Source organism: Drosophila nasuta, chromosome 2R (assembly GCF_023558535.2).
Source record: "Drosophila nasuta strain 15112-1781.00 chromosome 2R, ASM2355853v1, whole genome shotgun sequence".
In the NCBI taxonomy this organism is placed as follows: Eukaryota; Metazoa; Arthropoda; class Insecta; order Diptera; family Drosophilidae; genus Drosophila; species Drosophila nasuta.
This window is the reverse complement of record NC_083456.1, coordinates 24,814,242-24,830,942: the sequence shown is the minus strand read 5'-3', so window position 1 is coordinate 24,830,942 and position 16,701 is coordinate 24,814,242.

The following is a 16,701-nucleotide window of genomic DNA, read 5'->3' as shown; positions in this document are numbered from 1 at the left end:
ATTCCTTATAATCTATGCACAGCTGAGAAATTTTAAATAACATCACTTTACAAAATTCATTCGTTAAAAAAAGTAAAAGTATCGAGCACACTCGATCATTTGGAATAAAAGAAAAGCAGAATTTTAAAATATATTAAAAAAGCTACACACAGATTTAAAGCTATACATTAAAAATATACCATAAAATTCAAAAAATACCAGATTGTCAGCTAAGATCTGTAGTAAGTAGGCGTTTAAACCCACAGAAAAGTATTGCGTATATAACTTCCACAATTTTTATCCGATCGCAACCAACTATAGCTTTTATTCTCAGTACCAAATTTGGGAGTCCAGCTTTAAAATTACTTGCTACAATTACCAATGCAATTACTAATTTATCTACTACTACAAATATTTCTAACAATCTATTTATTTACTACTACAAATATTTCTCTTTCTATTCCCATTATTAGGCACATTAATTTACTAACAATTTATTTAAGTTTACTTCTAGCTAAAAAGTAAAAAAACCATTTTATTATTTTTAATAGAACGCTGGCTACTTTGTCATTTGACTCTAGCTGCAAAATGAATTACTTCTAATGCTGCAGAAAATGTATTCAATTTATTGCAAATTTATTAATGCAATAATCAAATATTTAACATTATTAACTTAATCTTACTCTATAACCACATTTGAATAATTTGCAATAAAAGCTATTGCGTCATCAAGAGCTCTATTTACTACTTATAATTTTTCTACTTCTACTTACACTTCCAAGTAGTTCTTTATATAAATAGTTCCCTATATTATCACCTCGTTTATTTTAACTATTATACGACATATTACTAAGTATGACGCAAATGCATTTCGTAATTTATTTATTTATACAAATTAGCCATCGATTTGTGTGAGTCTAAATTAACATGTGTTAAATACTAACAATATTAAGTAGCCGATTGATAATTGGGCACCGCGTACCACATGGCGTATGTGTTATGCATAAATCATAAGCGAAATTCCAGCAAAAACAATAAAGCAGCGCATTCCACAAGTGCAGCTCCCTCCCTCCCTCCTGCCACCAAAAAAAAAGGCACAACCAAATTGGTTCGTCTAAACACACGCAGGCCAAAAACAAAGCCACATAACTGACCCTGAACTAAATTCGCCAAAACACACACACACACTCAATTAAAATGGTGTCCGTGTGTGTGTGAAGGCCTATTTGCCACGAGTTGTTGTTGTTGTTGTGATGCTGTGTTACATTTGCAATGCAAACTGCACACGACAGCACACTAAACTGCGGCTGCCTCTAATCCAGTATCCAGTTGGTTGCATCTAACAACAGGTGGGTGGCACGGCCGCAAAACACGGGCACACACACACACACACACACATTGCAACCTACTGCTGCAGCATGCAGCATGCAGTCTGTCTCTCTGTCTGAGTGAGTGTGAGTGTGTTTGTTGCCTGCTGTTGAACACACAATTGTTGGCTGAGCCACATTGAGTTGCAGGCAGAGGCGATTGCAGTTAGCCGGCAAATGCAGCTACCTCGCTCCATCTCACTCACTCCTCAGTGTGTGTGTTGAAAACGAAAGTGCTATGCAATTTTCGATTTAGTTGTTGTTGTTGCCTGTGGTTAGTCGACAAGCAATGTCACATAATGAAATTAGCATGGCAGCTGCTTTGGGCCAACAGGTGTCTCAAAAGCTATTTGCGGTGCTTAAGCTGTCTGCGTGTGTGTGCGATGTGTGTGTGAAACTGTGTGTGAATATATGTAGGAATGTGTGTGTACATATATGAGTGAATATGTGTGCAATATGTGTGTGGTTCAGTTTCAAGAGCAGTCCAAACGTGTTGCCAAAACTTGCACACCAACAAAGTTCAAACCACAAAATTGTCGAGAATAAAAAGATAAAAGACTCTTGATGCAATTTGTGTGCTCTTTGTGGACGTTTTAGCCACAATTGAGCTTAAATTGTAATGCCATCAACACAAGCTTCACTTGCTTTAAATAACAGACATTTTTCGCAATCGAAGCTGCCGTTTGTGCCATCTTCAAAATGGCAAGAAACATTGCAACGGTATTAATTAAAAATAAAATGCAAAAAAAATGAGAGAGAGAACTGTTAAGCTTTTCATTTGATTGCGCCAAATTGGATTAATTCAGTCATTTTGCCGTCAGCTAAAACGAAATGTGAAAAATGTGAAATGTGAAATATGAAAATGAATTTCTTTTTTCGCTTTTGCGCAATATTTTTTTTCGCATTTCTCATTTCAATTACAGCAAATTATGTTAAAAAAAATATAGTAAAGTCTGTGCAAATGTCAAGTAAACTGAAGAAAATGTTGACTATTTAAATACACTAAGTGAAGCTCAAGAAAGCTGAGAACTTGAAGTGTTATTAAAATCTAATAGTAAAGGAAATGTTAATATTTCTATAGAGTACAAATAAGTTTGTTTTTTTGGAAATACAATTTATGTTTCTACAAATTTGTACACATTTTTTTTTTTGAGTCCAGCAAATGTCTTTGCGTTTTGCAAGTCAAAACATAATTAAGCAAAAATTCTTTTGCATATATTTTTTTTACAACTGTTAACTGTCGATTATGTAAGACGGAAATTTAAGCTCGTATGTTGTGCCTGTGGCATGCAGCACAAAAAGGGGGCAAGCTGAGTCCAAACCAAACCAAACTAAAGCAAAGCCAAACATAACAAAACAAAACAAAACAAAACAGTTCATTGTCGTCTTCTTCTTCTTGATGCCGACCACTTCCTCGGACATCTCGTTCTAGCATCAACATCAACAGCAACAAAAAAGTGGAGGATGAAGCACAACAATAATAGCAAAAGCAAAAAAGCACAAAAAAAAGGGGGCTATATAATGCAATACAATGCAAAAGTTCTCAAGAAAATTCAGCAAAACAATTTGACAAAAAAGCGAAACGACACCAAATTCTGCCATCTTCGGCGATCCTCGTTGATGGACGTTGGCATTTTTAAATGAGTTGCGCGTTTTTTAATTTTTGTGCCGCCTCTGCCACGGTTGCTGCTGCAGTTGCAGTTGCAGTTGCCGCAGCTGCAGCTGCATTAAACTATATACAACTGCTTGACAGTCGCTCTACGTTTGTCTCTCTCTCTCTCTCTCTCTGTCGCTCGCTGTTTGAGTGCCTTGCAACTTGAAACGCAATGCAAGAATTAAAAGCAAGTAAGCGCGAAACGCGGAGCCCCCTTTCCCCTCCCCAAGTTCGTCCCTTGCCACAGTTTTGTGCTGTGTCCCTTGTCCCGAACCAGAAGCAGAAGCAGCAGCAACTTCGATGATGACGACAACGACAACAGAGACCGACAAAAAGCGCGTTTTTGATGCATTTGTGGCAGCAACAGCAGCAACAACGACGACGACGATGGCACTGACCTTTCCTAATGCAGCTCAAGTTGCACGCAGCAGCCACAGCAACAACAACAGCAACAACATCGAGTCAAATATAATTGAGAAGTGCATAGTTAGGCCGATCACAGCCTGAGGGCCAGACCAGTTCATCATCACAATGACAACGATGTTGATGACGATGATGATGACGATGATGACGGAGTTTGATGATGGCAAACAAAGGTCATCTAATAAACACATTTTACGAATTATTTAGGATCGTCCAATGACTCACAGAGGCACTGCAACTAAAGGCCAACTCTTTTTTTACGATCGTCTCATAACTCTTGGGGAGCATTAAATAGTTTGTAAGCATAAAAAGCAAATAAATATTTACATAGATTAACTAAATTTGATGATGTGGCAGCAGCCGCTCATAAAATGGCAAACTCATGCTGCATTTAAATATGTTTATACAAAATTCTACTATACAATTAATTACTAAATTTAAAGTATTTTTTTGTTTTTAGCATAAACAACTTTACAACTTTATTTAATTTATGTGCAATTGACAATAACATGTTGATTTATGCTGCTATCGGGTGTTGAATGACGAATTCATTGACTCGAAAGTAGCGTCAAAGTATTGAAAAGTCGGAAATATGATTAAAAAAATGGAATAGCAAAATATTTATAAATAAATCTTATGAAATATAACTTCACTGTTTCTTAATACAAATTTGAAAATAAGCAATAACAGCAGCAACAAAAAATTTCAGCTTCATTCTAAATATTTATGATAAATATGTGTAAAGAAACTTTTGAACAAAATTTCATTAAATAATTTAATAAATATACAGATTTTTTTGGAGAAAAAAATATAATAAAAGGAATATCAAAAGCAATAAAAACTTACAGATTAATATAAATAAATATGTTTATAGAACAATTTATAACCTCAGAGCTAGAAAATTGGTAAATCCCCCAGAGTTAGTAAAGGGAAAATATAGTATATACTATATGATATGAAATAGAAACGAAAATTTCAACTCGAAAAATTAATAATAAATCACAGCTTAACTAAGGATGCCTTTCAAACATTTCCAAAAAGAATTTATTTATTGTAATATAGCTTAAATCCAATTAAATATCATATGTATACATAATATTTTTTATTTCTCAGTAAAAAATAAAATCAAGAGCTAAAGAATTAATCGCATTCGCATTTGCTGAAAATTGGTAAATCCCCCCGAGTCAACAGAGGGAAAATTTATGGGAAAATATTTTATGCAACTAAACGAAAAACAATTCTCAAATATCAAGTGGAAAAATAAATAATTCATTAACAAAGCTGTAAACATCTTCAGTGCAAATTTGTCTGCCAGAGATTGGCGTATTCCCAGAGATTAGGAAAACATGTTTTAAGCCGGGTAATTCCAGCTATATTAACAACATTTATTATTATTAGCTATTCGAACGTCTTTTGTTTACACTTTTGGCATTTAAAATTGTAATCGACATGAAAACTGCAAATTTATTATGGCACATTAATTAACATAACAGGCAATAAAAGCCATATTTTCAATATATTTATTTATATAAACTGTTCGCTTCGATCCGACACAAAATATGGCAATTAAAATGGAAATGAATATATGAAAAAAAAATGAATGAATAAATTTATTCAAGGTTAGTGCACACAAAAAAGGCAGCAACAATAACAACTGACGAAAAAATTGATAGAGAGAGAGAGAAGGAGAAAAAATTCTAAATAATAATAGAACCAGTTATTGCACGAGTAACTGCAAATATGTACGAGTAGTTGCATTATTTTTGTTGGCATTTTGTGCGGTCATTTGATTATTTATATTCGGACAACTTCCAGTTTATATGTTATTGTGAAGCTGTTAGCCATTTATTATTACAGTCGAGTGTCTGACTTTGGCTTGCTGCACTTTGTTCGATTCAATTAAACTGGGATATTAGTTGGTTGGTTGGGTGATCAATTGAAGTGCATTCGAATGCGAATTGCGAGCGAGTTGCGATATATAGTGCGAAATTTATTGTTGGAACGTGCAACAAGTGGAGCAGAGCAACAAATTCTGGCTCCTACTCTCTCTCTCTCACTCAGTCTCTTCTCCCGCTGGGCAGTTAACTTTTGCCACGATAAATTCACACTTCCTGCAACAGCAGCAGCAACAGGAGCACTCTCTGTGCTTATTTTGCTGTGGGTGTTGCAGCTTAGCGGAAGTGGAAGTGGCCGCGTTATTTCCGGTGCACTTCTGCCTGTGTGTGTGTGACCATAAAGTGGCACTTAAACTGCAGCTATCCCCGATAAGCTGCTGCCAAAAAGTTTAGTTGCCAAATCAATGCAATCGCCATGCTGCCACTTTGGCATTAGGGTCAAGCACAAACTGTGTGTGCGCTAAGTTAAAACTATTAATCAAGCCAAAAAGCTTGGCTAACTAGTCAGGTAAACAACTCAAAGCCAGGGGCAAGTGCAATGGTAAAAATGCAATAACTAGCCAATAAACTGACTAGCAACGTTTGCAGGCACAAAACGCCTTCACTGACTTGGCGTCGGCGCCAGCGTCACAGCAAAACAAAACACAAAAAAAAAACTTGTCTTGGACCCTGACTCCCCAACAAAGCGACTCTCTCGCGTCTCTCGACTGTCGGACTGTCGACTGCCTCTGGCTGCGCGACCTCAGCGCCCGCTGCTGTTGCTGTTAAATGGAAATGATGGCAGTGCCGGGCAGCCCGCAATGGGAAATGTGTGTTACTGTAACTGCGACGCAGCACTTCCTGTTTGCCACTCACTCACTTACAGTCCGAAGCCAAGTCAACTAGTCACAGGCAGTCAGCTAGTCAGCTAGCCAGCTTTAAATGGCCCAAACAGTCAACAGCGTTCAACTGGTCAACTGGCCAACAGCTATAAACATTTGATGGCGTTTCAATTTAAATAATCTCTATTAACAAATTCGATTATGAGAAATGTCTATAATCATATTTGTGTGTCAATAAATTAAACACTTTAAAGCTTATTGCTTAAGCTGAATAATAAATTCACGAAAAATGTTTTGTTGATATAGATGAAATCGTAGAAAACTTAAGAAGTATATACATAAATATGTTATCGACACATCAATGTCGACTACAAAATTAAAAACTGAGATAGGTGAAATATATTTAAGTGTAACTGGTGATAATTTTAACTTTTAAGTCCGCTCACTGGTAATTTGGTTGGAATTCTGGTATATTTTGGTCGTGATGGTATATAAATATCCAAATATTGAAGTTTAATTCAGTATTTCATAATTTATTTTGAGTATTTTTAGTATATCGGGATGTTATTGTATTTTAAACATTAATGTAATTAATAATAATTTGATTTAGTATTTTTTTATCATTTATTGTAGTATTTTTTCGGTCTATTAATTCTGGATACTTTTAGAATAATATCGTACTTAATATTAATAGTATAATTTAGTATTTAATAATTTATTTTAGTGTTTTTGGTATATTAATTTGGTATATTTTTAGAATATTATCTTACTGTTTTGCTCTTATTGGATGCAGATATCTCACAGTCAAGCACACTCGAATATTGCCTTCCGTCCTTGTCATTTTTGATTTTTATAAACAATTAACAATTAAATTTAATTTTTACATTTATTATAAAACTCTAACTTAATTTTCATTTCATATTCTTAATACCTGAACGAAGTTCAATGATTATCAATAATATTATCAAAACTAAAGTTCAATTTCTGTATTCATTGTAAAACTCTATCTTAATTTTCATTTCACATTTTTAATACCTAAATAAAGTTTAATAATTAACAATAATATTTCCAAAACTAAAATACTTAACTCTTAAGTTTTTCCTCAAAACTCATAAAGACAAAAAGCCGCCAATGAATATAAATTAACTAACAAGGCAGCTTGCAGTTGAAATGAGTTTTATGGACTGCAGCATAAATCTGATATGTCCCCAGCCCAAACGCAAGTTAAGCCTATAATTTAGTAAGACAAAAAAAAAAAAAAAGACACGTAGCACACACAATAAACAGAATGTTATGCTCTCATAAACACATTGCAAACAAATCTAAAGTTCGAGGTTGCTGCGACGAATGGCAACGAAAAAAATAGAAATAGAAACAGAAACACAAACAAAACATAGAGCAGCTAACGATAAATTTTAGGCACAAAGCTGCGAGACAACAGCTCAAATAGCAGCAGCTAAAACAACAACAAACAAACGGCGGCAAACGGCAAAATTGGAAACCAATGAAAACCTCGACTTGCGTTATGAATGCAGCCAAAATGGAGGCCAAGCTCAGCCAAAACTGCGAGTAAAATAGCAATAGAAAAACTGACAGTTTTTTTTTTGTTTTTTGGTTTGTTTGTTTCGGTTTTGGTTATTCATTTTTTTTCGTTGTTTTTTTTTTCGTATGCAACGAAGCGTTGCATTTTGGGGCTTTGGCGTTGCCAGACCGTCGCGTCGCGTCGCATCTCGTCTTGTCTAGTTTAAAGCGGTGTACGAAGCGGCGTATACGTTATATTTGTGTGTGGCGAATGTTTTTGATGTCAAGGTTTATGCAAAGCTCAAACAAACAAACACATACAAGACCCATATGCAAAGAGGACAAGCACACACACACACACACACACAAACATTTGTACACTAAGTACTATGTAGATTGAGGTGTAGCTGAGGCAAATTTGAAGTGTGCAAAACTCACGAGTCAATTGTAATTATTGCTAATTTATTATTTATAAATGTGTGTGCGAATGGCACTTTCGTAAGCCATCAACAATTTCCGCATTTTACTTAACGCCGTCGACTGAGAAAAATTAATAAAACATTAAATGTAATTTATTTAAAGTCAATAACAGCAGCAACAACAGCAACAAAAATAGAAAACGAGAACAACAAATCACACAACAAACTCGCATACTCAAAACTAAGTAGATAAAACAATTTAATTGAATTTATAAGCACACACAAATTAATGGCTAGAAATAAATGCAAATTAAGTATTTAGAATAATGCGAAAATTCAGCAACAACAACAACCCCGACAACAACAACAACCACAACAGCGACGAACACGATAACAATAACAAATGATGACTTTGTTTTTGTTGCTCAATAAATAAAGAAAATGCATAAATAAAATATTAGGCTGGGGTTTTGCGGCTTTGGAGGAGGCGGTCAGTCAGCATGCAAAAATCTTTTGCAGCTGCAACCACAACAACAACAACAACAACAATAAGTTGTATATAAAAATGCAACTACAACAACAACGACAACAACAAACCAAAATGCATTGGCAAGCCGCAACAAAAACTTTACAACGGATAGAAAACAAGATTTCAAGGTAAAGAACGCAATCGAACTTGACGTACTTGAACAAAATGAACAAAAACAACAACAGCAACAAGAAAAGCAACGAAAAATAAAAATGTGAAATACGAAAAATTGGCTACGTTTTGGGTAAATCGTTCTGAGCCAAAGTGGCGCATTGAGTATTCGAGTGTTGTACTTTGAAGTTGTCTATTCGAATGCTCAACGGAGCAGAAGTTAAAGCTTCAAGAGACTCGACTCCTATTCAACGCAATTGCAATGAGATTCAATCGAATTTGATATAAGCAATAAAAAACTTGCAACACAACAAAAAAAAATATTGGGGTGAAAGCATACTTCCAATTGATGCCAATCATTCGACTTATTTTTGCTGTTACACAAGTTTTGCAAAAATTCTATTTATTCGCTTATAGTGAGAACTGAACTGAAGGCACCAATTGATAGCCAAAGTTAACAGACAATTTTGATTGCGATTATGCATGAGCGCATTTTTATAGATGTTGTTGAATGATCAGATAAGATTATTGACGTATTGTATTGAAAATAAAATGCAAAACAGTGCGGCGGTATTCTCAAAATATACCAAAAGTACAAAAATATACTGAAGATTATAATATATATAATCTAAATATACTATTAAGTACAAAAATAAGCGGACAATAATAATTAGTATATCGATATACTACTACATTCAAAATATACCATAGATTTTAAAAATATACCGAAGATTATAATATTCAAAATATACCATAAAGTAATAATATATACCAAATAATATAAATGGTATATCGATATACTACTACATTCAAAATATACCATAGATTTCAAAAATATACCGAAGATTATAATATTCAAAACATACCATAAAGTAACAATATATACCAAATAATATAAATGGTATATCGACATACTACTACATTCAAAATACATATACCATAAAGTTAAAAAAAACACGAAGATTATTATTAGTATGTCGATATACTATAATATTTAAAATATACCATAGAGTAAAAAAACATACCGAATATAACAATTGGTATATCGATATACTACTTCATTCAAAACATATGAGTATGGAGAATAGAACACATACATTCAGTTTATTACGATTAATATTTAATTGCGTAGGAAATAAGAGAATTTATTAAAAGTGGGAAAGAAAAATTTGTATACACAAAAACAAAAATGCATTTTTTTTTTTATTCATTATTCATTTTGTAAAGCATTAAGCAAGCATTTCTTTTAATAACTGAACTCTTTCTCTTTGAGCCAGTTCTAATTTGTAATGTTAACTCAATTTACAGTGTTCTATGGCTGCACAACAGTTTTAATCACAGTTTCAATCAGCGATCTAATAATTAAGCTGTTGCCAGCAATCTGTCAAGAGTTGAGTTCAGTTCAGCAGCTGGAAGTCAATCAAAACCACACAATAAGAGGCACAAATTGCCACAGATTGACAATGCCACTGGGGCAGACAGTTAGCATGTTATGTTCGTCACTTACTTTGTGGCGACAAAAAAAAAATAGAAAAAAAAACATGTCAACCGTTATAGAAAACTAAATTGTTAACAAACAGCACAAAATGGATAAATAAATGTATAATTGAAAAATCTGTGGAAACATTAAGAAAATGGCACAAAAAAAGTGCTAACAATGCTAACGTTATATGTGGCACACACACTATGCAAAAGGAGGCAGAAAGAAGGAAGAAAAAAAACAAATTGTGAAACTAAAACTGCAGTTGAGCCAAAGGCAAAGCCAAATGAAAGCCCAAAACACAACAACGAGCTCTCAAGTCAATTTCAATCAAAAGGGAACGCGAACAGACGGCATATTATAATAGAGCTAGGCTGGTGGCTGTGGCAGTGACTGTGGCAGTGGCAGTTGCAGCAACAGGCGAACGGGAAAACACAAAAAATAGAGAAAAAAAAAGAATGAAAATATTATACGTATGCTGCTGCTGCAAGACAACGGAAGGCGAACTATTATCATTCTAAAAGATATGAGGCATGGAAGCGCTGAAAACTTTAGCCAACGACAACGTGCTCGGGGTAAGGGCAACGCACACACACACACACACACACATACAGTAAGAGGCACCCAAGCAGCATGCACCATGCGGCAGGCAACAGGCAACTCACACACTCAGTTGCAGCCGCAACAGCAGCAGCAGCAGCAGCAACCTTATTGCTGCAGGGAATTTGTGTTGCAGATTGCGCCCAAGCGACTTGCCACAAAATGGGGCTGGGCCTGGGCCTGAGTCTAAGCTGCTGTTCGTTTGCACACCTGTTGCAAGCATTTTGCATGCAACTGGTTACTGATTGTGCGACTAACTGCTTCCACATCCATGATGATGATGTTGCTGCTGCAACTGTTGCTGATGATGATGGGCTGCAATGCGATTTGGGCTTATAAAAATGGTTTTCATGGCCTCGCTGAAGGTTAAAGTTCCACTGCCAATCGCAATAATGATGTCTTCGTATTAAGAAGAGGCAAAAAGAAGGCAAAGAAAAACAAAATTGGAAATCTAATGCAATATGAAAAACACAATTAAATTGCCATTAGGCTTGTGCAGCAACCAAGCTCAATGACAGCAGCAACAGCAACAGCAACCACACCAATAGCAACAACCACCCAAAAAGCCAACACTCAGCTGAGTCTTATACAAGCAAAAAAAATGTGCCAAACTCTCACACACTCAGTTGCTGCCCCTTAATGAATAACTCATTCACTCACTCACTCATCGAGCAACTCACTCACAAAGCACTTTGAGTGTTTCTTTGCGTTGTAAAATTCACCACGGCAGCAAGTTGCTGGCGCAGTTGAGTTGTTGCTCTTGTATTGGTTAACCCCTGGCCCCTGTGTAATATGTGTAAAAAAAAAAATGAATACGTTAAAAAAATACAACAACTACAAATTTACAGCGGCGCTCTTTGAGCTCTCTGCTGCGGCAGCGACGTCAGCAGCGACGGCGACGCCAACGTCGACGCCATCGACGAGACGAGAGCAAGAGCAATGCAATTTCTTCTTTAATATGCATGCAAAATGTAAGCACTTGAATACATGTTCGAGTATCTTTGAATATTGCGTACGAGTGCATGGCGCATTTTTTATGTTTTTGGAGAATTTTTATTGACATTTTGAATTTTTGTAAAATTTGTACTTTGATTTAAAATTTTCAACAAAACTAATTGGATAAAAAGTGTAAGAAAAGAAAAAAGAGAAGAGCACTTTCACAATTGCAATTACAATGTCAAATTTTTAATGAATATTAAATATACTTTTTAATTTATTTATATTGCAGAAAACATTAATATCAAATATATATTTATTTAAACCGGTCCATCTCAACTTAATTTTAAAACTAAATTTAATAAGCCATATTAACTTAAAAAAAAACTTTGAAATTGGAATTGCCTCTAAAAATGAATGATAATTATTAACATTTTAATATTTTCAATAAATATAAAAATTTTTATATATTAGTAATTTATATAGATTACATAAATAAATATATATTTTTATATTATTTCACTAAATTACATTAAATTAAATACCAAAGTAATGCCATACATTATTTATCACATTTTTCATATCATCATCATCTGAATTCATTTTTTGAAACTATTTGTTTTTTAAATAAAACTAATTGGGGAATGCTTGGAAAAAAAAGGTAAAAGACCAATTTGATTATATTTTAATTTGAAAAAAATTTAAATACGTTTATATATTAAGTAGTATATTTAGACTATATCCATAATTAATATTTTTATTTATTCCCAAAGTTAAAATAATAAAATTGTTCACATCTCCGCATCAATTTGTTTTCGCAGCTAGTTTTTTAGTTGGTCAACAAAAATGCATTTTTTTTCGAAACACAAATTTCTGCTCAAAACATAGGCAACAACAAGGCGCTGTAAGAAAAAATATATAGGATAACGGGTTGAAAAGTTGACACCTTTGTTCGTAAAGCATTTGATTGCCATATTTATGGAAGATAAAAAGGCAACGGCGACAAGATTAACCACATTATTCTAACAGTGGAAACGAGTTTTTTGCCCAAAAGGCAAACTCGAATTCAACCCTCTCGCGAGCGCAGCAAAAAAAAATAAAATAATAATAAATAATTCACAAAAAAAGAGAGAAGAGAAAAAAATAGCACAAACAATGCAACGGGCAGCGGAAGATGGGAAGAAATGCAACCAAAGGGTAAATGCAAAAACAAAGGCCGCAATGCATTGCGAAATTCGAGCAGGCTGCATCTTCAAGATGCAATTTACATACACACACACACACACACACACACACACACACACACACACACACACACACACACACACACACACACACACACACACACACACACACACACACACACACACACACACACACACACACACACACACACACACACATAGCTTATTGGTTGGGCAGGGAATGCGGAGAGGGGGTCTTCAGAGGCTTTGGACTGCCTTGATAAGCGCATTTTTTTTTGGTGCCCTGACATTTGATATGCACAGCAACAACAACAATAACAACAACAAGAACAATAACAGCAACAACTGCATGCAGCAATAGCTGCTGCAACAGCATCACAGCAACAACAGCAACAACAACAGCGGTTGCAACTGCAACTACATCCTGTTGATAACTTTTGTTGCAGCCAAACGCTCTCTTTCTTTTAGCGCAGCATCCGTTCTCAAGAGCCCCACAAAATTTACGGTTTTGGTCTAATTCAGTCGATGGCTTAGCTTGTTGTTGGCTTGGCTGTTGGCCAAGGAAGTAGACTGATTTGAAAAGCAGTCAGGCCAAACAGGAACCAAACAGGAAGCTGCTCTTAAATTGTAACTGGCTCATTAAAGCAGCAGCAGTTAGCTGGGCCCGGATGTGCGCAGCCAGACAATGTTAGCATTATTAAGTATTACATTTATTATTTACAAATTAAAAAAGAAAAAACTGTGTATAGGCTGGCAGATGACTATGATGCCACATGCCACATGCCGCAGACAGTTGTCAACAGCTTAAAAAATTGTGCGCAAAATTACTTTTTTTTGTGTTGTGTTTGTATTATGATTATAATATCAGTGAATGCTGCGTGTTTCGTTGCGTTGAACGTTGCGCGTTGCGTTTGCCCCGCGGCAGCTGAGGCAGCTGTAAGACCTATTTTAACCCCAGCAACGACGACATCAGAAACAAACACAAAAAAACGCGTCAACAAATCACAAAAGCTGCACAACAAATGCCTTCTACATATTCCCTACAAATATCTGCGAGTGTAATTGTGTGTGTGTGTGAGTGTGAGTGCATGTGTGTGTGTGTGTGTGTGTCTGGTGTCATGCTGTTAAACAAAGTGCGTAGCCTATGCCTTGCAGCTAAATTTTGTATTAAAAAATAATCACCCACACACACATACTTAGTATATGCACAAATAAACCGCAAATAAGTCAGACTATAAATAGAATTTTATTTACGCAGAAATACCCTGTAATTTTCCAAACATTTCCTATAAATTTCTCTGCTGAAAATACCATACAACTGTCTCAAAATAAATTGTAAAAAAAAAATAACAAAAAAAAAAACAAAAAATCTTTCTCTGTTCTCTTAATTTAATTGCCTTAAGTAGAATAAAAGGACTATTTTTAAACAATTTTTTTACCACTTTTTATATTCTTCGAATAAAATAATAAAAAAAACTTAAAGAGCTAAAAGGTATGAACTGAGCCATGAAAAGTTTCTTTAAATTTATACAATACAAGTATGATATATTTTTTCTATTTTTTTCTATTTTCTATTTTTTCTAATTTTTACTATTAATTTACTCAACTATTTAATAAATTATTTTTATTTCTTGCGGTACTCTTTTCTTTACAGAGCTTTTTGTATTAAATTTTAAATTTTAAATCTATTAAAAAACAATCAAGTAATGAATATTTTATTAAATCGAAACTATTTATTATCTAGATTTTAACTTTTTATTCAATTTGTAGTTTTTACCCTTCCCATACATTTTTTTTTACAGCGCATTTCTGTAGTCTATCACTCACTTTTAGGCCTTACTCAGCTTTTATTATTAATTCTGCGCTAAACATTTTCAAGCTTTTTACAATTTGTTTTCAGTTTGCTTGCGCTTTTCCTTTATTTTGTGACAATTTGCCAACGCATTAGGATTTATGCCGCGCCATTTACAATTGTTCGACTATATTATAATTTACATACAAATACCCTGTTGATAAGGCGTGTTTGAAGAGGGGATTTTAAATTTGCTTTAGTTGCTTCGAAAATAATGTTAATAATTGTATAAATGGCAAGTGAAAATATCAATGAAATTAATGATATTAATACTATTGTATTTAATATTATTTAATATTAAGTAATAAAATTTATGAAAATATCAGTGAAAATCATGAAAACATTCTAACATAATATAAAGTATAAAAATCTATGAAAATCTCAGTGGAAATAATGAAAATATTCTAATATATGTACATATAAATATTCTAATATAAAATAAATATTATAATAGAAAGTATCTTATAACTTGCCTTTAATTGACTACTACTAAATTAAGGAGAATCTTGGCAAACTTTATATTTTAAGTATAGTTTACATCTCCCAATTAAGCGCTGCAAATTGTTATTAACCTTGTTATGATCTTTGAGATAAGTGTTAAAATAGATCTCAAGCTTTTATTGGCATATTAGAATAGTCTACAATTAGCAAATATTTTATATTGAAAGCAGCTTCAAACTCTTTTTTTCTACTGCTTAATTTCAATATGAATTTAGTGATATAAAAGATAGATTTCGTGCCTTTTTTTATAGTCTGATGATGCTCAAACTTCTTCTCAATAATACTGCTCAGTATCTGGCAGTCAATCAATCACCTCACACTTTTTATTTTAATTACCAGAAGTCACACCGTGAATGCAATTTCAGCACATTTTGCAGTTTGCCTTTGTGTGTTGCATGCTTTGTGGCGCAGTGGCAAGCATTGTTATCGCGCAAACACACACACACAACAGCGAAATGGGCACTGAGTAAATACCAAAAAAATAAAATACAGAGAGATATGAATTGATTGCGCTAAGTATGAGCTTATTTATGGATTAGAATTTTAAACAGATTTCAGTTGAGAATGACCTCATTAGCCAAGCGAATGCAAAGTTAAAAGACACGCCCCTATATATGTATATATGGTTAACTATTTTTGCAATCGAACTAGAGTGTGAGCAATGCGTGTCTTTAGTTTTTAATCCCTTCCATCCGACTTTTACGTAATATGTGTTATAATTTGCAACTCTCTACCCGAAGAGGGGACAAGCAAAAAGAACTCAAACCCAAATGAAGATGCATGCAAACGACCCACTGCGGAATCGACTTCTCATTCTCCCCGTTGCTCTCTCTCCTCCTCTCTGCTTAAAAACTAAGGACCCCGTTTTTTAGATAGAAAGGGTTTGTGAACACACAGAAAACGGTAAGCTCAGCACTTAATGGGGTTGTTTAATAATAATAATAAGAACTACGAAAAAACGAGGGTTAGGGCAGATCAATATGCCAGGCCAATAAATGTGTGTATGTGTGTGTGTGTGTGTGTGCTGCCCCTCTTTAACTTCATGTGTGTGTGCTTTCAAATTAGAAAATGCAAAAAGTGCGTAAGAAGCAGCAAATACACACACACAGAGAATAAGTGTGTACTGTGTGTGTGTGTGTGTGTGCGTGTCTGGTCATTGGCCTCAATAAATGCAACCATCCGAGTCGCGCCTGCAAACAACTTTTGTGGCATGCCTCGGCCTCGGCATCGACTCTCTTTTTTTCCTTTCTTTCTTCCATTTTTTTTGTGTTTCGAGTGAAATTTTCAAAACGAAATTAAAATTTTACGCATTTGCCACACACACACGTATTTGGAGTACTCTCTTTGGTCATAACTGGGCGCACACATTACGTAATTAAGGCCTACCCAAAAGCACTTCAGACTTTCG